The sequence below is a fragment of the Alexandromys fortis genome, unplaced genomic scaffold (assembly GCF_014885135.2).
Source record: "Alexandromys fortis isolate MF-2015 unplaced genomic scaffold, M_Fortis_MF-2015_v1.1 scaffold_41, whole genome shotgun sequence".
Taxonomy (NCBI): Eukaryota; Metazoa; Chordata; class Mammalia; order Rodentia; family Cricetidae; genus Alexandromys; species Alexandromys fortis.
Window position 1 is genome coordinate 7,440,617 of NW_026067923.1, and position 7,516 is coordinate 7,448,132.

Sequence of the window (7,516 nt, forward strand, 5' to 3'; positions counted from 1 at the left end):
TTTCTTTGCCAATATTAGAAAAAGCTTCTCCAGCCTACTGACGTAGGTCAGAAGCTCCCCCAAGTCTTCCAGGCCTTCAACATCATATTGGACCTGCTGAGAAATCCAATCACATGGACTGAAAACCTGTTGAACTGTTGGCCTCTCCAGTAGGAGATAGGCATTGTTGAACTACCCAGAATAGGTATGTAAGCCAGTCTATAAATCCCTTGTAAATAAGTGTTCATTCTACCAGTTCTGTTCCTTTAAAGACCATGATTAATATTGGCTCTTTTTCTAGTAGCTAAATCCCTCAGAATTATCTCTAGAGTCATATCCAAGTGTCTATATGAAACACCCTTGCTAGCAATGTTTGGGGACACATGGTTCATTGGGTACCACCAGTTTAATGTAAGATAAGTGTAAAATAAGTGAAGAGTAAATAAAGCATTGATTTTCAAAGGAAAAGGTGGTAGAAACATTTATTCCAGCCTGCTGAGTATGAACAGCCACAGAGCAACGACGCAGAGAGGCCAGCGCACAGGGCATGTGAGTGGGCGGGATGCCTTAGCTGGATGAGATAGTCATAAAAAGACTTCCTGTTAACTTTCAGTTCTTTACATATTGATTGTTCATCACCTAAAGTTCATATCATGTCACTGCATGAGCTAGAAGGCAAATAAAAGAAATGAATGGAGACGGAGGTAAAAATCTGTGAGGTCTATAGTTTTTGTGGAGAGACAGGAATTATCCGTAGTTTCTGTCTTTTACCCAGACCCATCGCATCTACAAGTCTCATACCACCAATCCCCAGGTAAAGACCATAGTCCAGCACCCACCACTTCTCCCTGGACCAATGCAGTGGTCCCGAATTGCCCTCCTGCTCCTGTTCTGAACCTCCTGGTTTATCCTCCAGAGTGCATCCGGATTGCTCGTTCTTATACATAAATCAGACTGTGTCTTTTCTGCTCAAAAGCAAAATGAGACAAACCAAAGAGACCTCCAGTAATAGTCTACCACATCAAAGACAGAACCATGACTCTCCCTGCTCTCCAGTGGCCGTGTCCCACACCAAGCCCTAGCTCTGTGCCTTCCATCCTCAATGTCACCCACATCCTCCCCCTCCCCACTTACTAAGCATTTCTCTCTGATCTGACTGTTTATTACCTATAGATCCTACCTCTACTGCCTGCTCTACTTTGATAACTGCTTTCCTTTCTATTCTCCACACAGGTGTCTTATCAGCGTGTCCTTGTCTAGCTCAAACAGCACCCACCACTCTCTTCGTGTATGTCAAATTGTACACACAAAATGCTTTTACTTATCTGTCAATAACCCATACATATACACATACTTAAATATGCAATATCTATTTTTTATTTTTGCTTTATTCAAAGCTGAGTTCTCATAATTTAAATTTTTAGATAATTCTAAAGTTGTGATAGGGAAGAGAGTCTTCTACTTCCCTTCATGTTCCCTCTCCTTCCTAGAGGAAACCATCCATAGCTCTATACTGTCCTTCATTGACTTTGCGTGTTTAAATATGGCCTACCACCTTGTTACAGAAGGTGATGTATTTTTCCTTCGTTTTGCTTCCTCCCCAATGTACATGCACACCAGCACTACCAGCCTGCCATCTTCCAGCATGGGTATCTGATAGCTTTTTCAAGATCAGTTCTTGACGTTTCAAAGATTCCATCTGTCTTACAGATGTAAACTCTTCCAGCAGCATGTGCTTTTCTGATCATTTTCTAAAATAGTGTCTATTTAAGGTGTGGAGTGTGATGTTTGGATGAATACATATAATTAATATTGTCAATCAAGTTGTTATTTACCACTTTTCATAATTCCTTTTAATGTGGCAATCATATTTAGTGTCTACGCTTCTAACACATTTTTACTATACTGCTAATATTATTAACTATAGTCCTTGCATGGTCCATTAAGTCTCTAGACTTAGTCACCCTATTTACTCGCAGGCTTATAGTCTTTAACTCATGTCTTCCCAACTACCTTTCCATTGTTCATCACAATATTTTCCTTTTTTCTTTTTCTGGTTTACTCAGCTTAGTATATTTTCCTCCAGGTTCAACTACATTATCACAAATAGTAGGATCTCTTAAAGCTGAAGAATATTCTATTATACATGTGTTTACACACATATACGGCACATGCATAATGGAATAGACATTCACTGTTTCTCAAAGATAAAATATTAAATACATTAAATATCTGTAAACATTAAATATCAAAAAATAACGTTAATGGGGATGTTGACAGGAGAAACTGGTACACTTTGTTGGTGGAAATAAAATAGGAACTGGAGGCATGACTCAGGGTTTAATAGTACTTATTGTTTTTTCAAGGACCCACGATTGGTTCCCAGAACCCACGCTGTGTCTCACAACTATCTGTAACTCCAGTTCCAGGGGATCCGATGCCCTCTTCTGATTTCCATAGGCCCCAGGCACAGGTGGCATATACATATACACATGAAGTCAAAACACTCTTACACATAAAATGAAATAAATATTTAAAAAATTACTACAACCATAATGAAAATCAGCAAAGAGAGATCCCTCAAGAAATTACAATTATAGTTAGTTTCACTTGCAGATTTAAAGAAACTCTCTCCTGTTTTTCAAAACACCTGTTTCAATTAATATTCAGCCAACAGGGGCCAATGGGAGCTTTCCTTTTGTCCACATTCTCACTGACACTGCTTGCTTGATCTTTAATAGACATTCTAACAAAAGTGCAATGATACCTGATTGTGTGTGGGAGGGAGACTGCGTGCATACATGCACATGCCTGTTGTAGGAATATGTTTATATGTGGATACATATGCAATGAAGACATAAGAGGCCATTCGGTGTTCTACTATGTCGCCCTCTACCTTACTCCCTTGAAACAGGGTCTCTCACTGAACTTGGATCTGGGCTAGTGTCCAGTGGGTCTCAGTGGTCTTCCTATCTCCACCCCACATAGCACTGGGGTTTGAGAACTGCATAATCTCACCCAGTTTTTTATGTAGATGCTGGGGTTTTGAACTCAGGTCTTCATGCTTGCACAGCAAACACTCTCGCCTTCTGAACTTTCTTCCTAGCTGATTAAGATCAGCATTTCCCTAATGTTTAGCATCTTTTTCATATACCGGTTGGCTATTTTTATGCCTTATTTAAAAAATGTCTCCTCAAATCGTTTCTGTATTAGGTTTGCTTTTTAACTGAGTTTTTTCCGAGCTTTGAATATTTGCCCTTGTCTGATGTATCCCTTTTTGCTATTTTATTTTTCTTTTTAATTTTTGTTGTTTTTATTATGATATACATTTTTCTGTTCCCCTCCCCTGCTTCTCTCTACCCCTCTCTACCCTCCCTATGACTCCCAACTTATTAGGAGATCTTGCCTTTTTTTTCCTTCCTATTTAGATCTATGTATGTCTCTCTTTGTTGTTTAGTTTCTCTGGGATTGTGGATTGTAGGCTGGTTTTTCTTTATTTTATATCTAAAGAACACTTATAACTGATTACATATTATATATGCCTTTCTAGGTCTGGTTACCTCACTCAATACGTTTTTTTCTGATCCATCCATTTGCCTGCACATTTCAAGATGTCATTATTTTTACTGCTGTGTAGTACTCTATTGTGTAAATGTACCAAATTTTCTTTATCCATTCTTCAGTTGAGGGGCATCTAGGTTATTTCCAGGTTCTGGCTATTACAAATAATGCTGCTATGAACATAGATGAGCACATGTCCTTGTGGTATGAATGAGCCTCCTTTGGGTATATACCCAAAAGCGGTATTGATGGGCCCTGAAGTGGATTCTTTTCTAATTGTCTGAGAAATTGCCATACTGATTCCCAAAGCAGCTGTACAAGTTTGCACTCCCACCAGCAATAGAATAGTGTTCCCTTTATCCTACATCTTCTCCAGAATAAGCTGTCATCAGTGGTTTTGATTTTGACCATTCTTACAGGTGGTTAAGGATGTTGAACATTTCCTTAGTTGTCTTTCAGCTATTTGAGGTTCCTCTGTTGAGAGTTCTCGGTTTAGGTCTGCTCCCTATTTTTTTTAATGGATTATTTATTCTTTTTATGACAAATTTCTTGAGTTATTTACATATTTTGGAGATCAGCCCTCTGTCCGATGTGGGGTTGATGAAGACCTTTTCCCATTCTGTAGGCTGCTGTATAGTCTTGTTGACCATGTCCTTTGCTTTACAGAAGCTTCTCAGTTTCAAGAGGTCCATTTATTAATTGTTTCTCTCAGTGTCTGTGCTGCTGGGGTTCTATTTAGGAAGTGTTCTCCTGTGCCAATGTGTTCAAGTGTACTTGCCACTGTCTCTTCTGTGAGGTTCAGCATGACTGGCTTTATGTTGAGGTCTTTGATCCATTGGACTTGAGTTTTGTGCATGGTGATAGATATGGATCTATTTGCATTCTTCTATATGTTGATATCCAGTTATGCCAGCAACACTTGTTGATGCTTTCTTAGGGATAAAAGAAAGAGAAGAAGTCTGGTACATCATTATGAACTTTTTTTCCCAAAAAGCACAGGCTGACTTTCATCTTGTCTACTTTGCAGCAGCAGTTGGTTTACTGTGGTCCCTCTAGATTTCTGCTTTTGCTTCTCCTCTGGGTATCCTATACAGAGCTACAGTGTCAAGACCAATGCTAGGAATTTCCCCAAATATTTTCTTCTAGGGGTTGTCTGGCATATAACACAACACACACACACACACACACACACACACACACACATATATATATATATAATTAGTGAGGCCTTTCATCTACTTTGGGTTGATTTTTGTAAATATGATCAGATAAGGGTCCAGTTCTATCTGAGGACTCGGGCTTCACCTCTCTCCAATTTAGATGATCTCTGTCATGATTCGTAATTATCATGGAAGTTCTCTTCTTCTATTTATTGGCTTTCCAAGAAAAAGACATGAGGGTAATGATTGTGGTCTGCATTGCATCTGTGGTTTGCTTTTTCCCTCCAGGATACTGAGAACTCTCTCTCTCTCTTTCTCTCTCCCTCTTTTTTTCTCGGTGTTCTGAACATTTTCAACACCAGTTGCTGGTGAGAGTCTCTGTCTGCTTTGTCTAGTACTCACAGATCTCCTCTCCTCTGAAACCTCATGTTCTAGGAAACATTTTAGAATCGTTGGCTGAATGGCGTCCTTTGTTTCTCTCTTTTCTTCCTAAAGCTCCATTTATTTGGACGTTGGACCACCAAGAGCATATAGCATTTCGTCGTCCTGTTTCATGTAATTCTTACCTCTTCTTGCTCTCATGGGAGACTGCCTTAGTTTATTTTGTCAACTTTATTAACTCCAACATTTCTGTTACCTTACTTTTTATTTCTCATGGATCGTTCCCAGTCTTTCTTCTTCTACCTCCTATTCCCCTTCCTACCCTGCCTCCTTCTCCTTCCTACAGCCCTTTCTTCTCATCTTCTTTCTCTTCCTCCTGAGTGATGGGGATGGGACCTAGGGTCTTGCACATACTAGACCAGTGTTCTACCACCATGCCACATCCCAGTTCTTTGGATATTCCTCGTGTGTGTGTGTGTGTGTGTGTGTGTGTGTGTGTGTGTATTGGGGGCACTGTTGTTGCTTTCTTCTAGTTTCATGACAGCAGTGTTTTCTCTTAGATCTCTTAAAATGGTAATGGGAGTTATTTTTATTTTTTCAGTATTTTCCTTATTTTACCCTCTGTACTCTTAATTTGGTTTCTGTATGTCTTAGTAAAGGCTTTCTTTAAATTTCTATTTCTGTTTTAGTCTTATATTAAAGCCGATTCATAAGTAAGGACCATAGTTTTTATTTTGGGTGATCAGGTGGATCCAGGCAATGATCCCAGGTCTAAGAATCTCAGATGTTTTCCTTTGGATTAGTTAGAACTCTTAATGAAGGTGAGTCCAGGCTCTTGCCTTACTAATCTAGATGGAGCAGACAGTTCTATGAGCCCTGATAAGAATGTTTGGGCTAAAAGAAATAGGTATCGAAGTACTTGATGTATGAATGACTTTTACCTATCCTGCAGTGAATAGGGAATCCATCCCTCAATATTCCCTAGGACTTCCCTTACAGTTTAGTTTGTTCATTACACTAGCTGGGGTGCGTGGGGTGTGGGGTGTGTGTGTGTGTGTGCGCGCGCACGTGTGCGCATCTAACTGCCTCTTGTACTGATTTGTAGCCAATCCACAATTTAAAACTTTACTTGCACTGACAGAAGTCCTCAGTACCACCATCTCCATGTGCGATGGGTAGGGTGGGATGAAGTGGGTTTGCTATGTATTGGGTTGTCTTTTTGTACCCCCACACTCTGCTGTTAACTTTAGAGTCAGCTTTCTAAACTCTGTTAAGTCAGTTACCAATTTTCTAATTGTAAAAAGTCTAATTTTCTCCCCACTCCTAAAATTTGCTACTCTTTTCTTATTACTTGCCTTCTATGTCCTTAAAGAGTATGCTAAAAAATCTCTCTACTGATATTTTACTTTGGTTTCTGTAGCAAGCGAAACTAAATACTTCCATTGAGTCAGCTAGTTATCCATTTAGCTATACTCTTCTATGTGTACATGAGATGATTTTCTCAATAGCAAGGATTCTACCTTCTGTGTTTGCTGCTTTATCTAGTGTCTCCAATACCTGGCAAAAACTAGATACATAATAAATACTTACTGAATCTACTTGGCAGGCCAGATGACTGACTTGATTCGTGAGACTTCTGGATGCCACAAAAACTACAAATTTTGACAATGACATCACTTTAGAAATTTCTACAAAGAAGAGTTTCAGGCAGTCCAAAATTACATTAACTGTATCTTCATTCCATTGTCTAGCTATTTCATTTTTAAAAAACATATTTCTTTTATATGTGCATATATGTCCCTAAATGTATGTCTGTGTGCCACGTGCACGCCAGATGTCATCAGCTCACCTGGAACGGAGTTAGACAGTTGGGAGCTGCCTGATATGTGTTCTGGGAACTGAACCTGCGAGCTCTGTAAGAGTAGCAAGCACTTCTAATCACTGAGCCACCTCTCTGGCCCCTCAGTTTGATGTTAATTCTTCTGGATTGTTTTCATTAGGGACTTCAATGGAAATGAAATGATGCTAGGATAGGAGGGAGGGCTGGAGGAAGGCAGTGATAGTTAGAATTAGCATCTCTGTACAGTAGCTTTTTGAATGAGCTTAAATCTTTTGTTTTTATTCTGCTTTCTGGCTTGTGCACCGACTTCAGGCCTGATGCAGTTTCTTAGCTTTCTTGGTCATTCGTTTCTTTGCTGTTTGGATGACAAGTTCCTAGTCTAGTTCAAATGAGTCACTGAGACCTCAAGAACAATGGCAATGGGTTTTTGATCCTACTGTACCTATTGGTTTCGTGGGAGCCTAGGCAGTTTCATGGATGCTCACCTTACTAGACCTGGATGGAGGTGGGTGGTCCTTGGACTTCCCACAGGGCAGGGAACTCTGATTGCTCTTTGGGCTGACGAGGGAGGGGGACTTGGTTGGGAGAGGGGGAG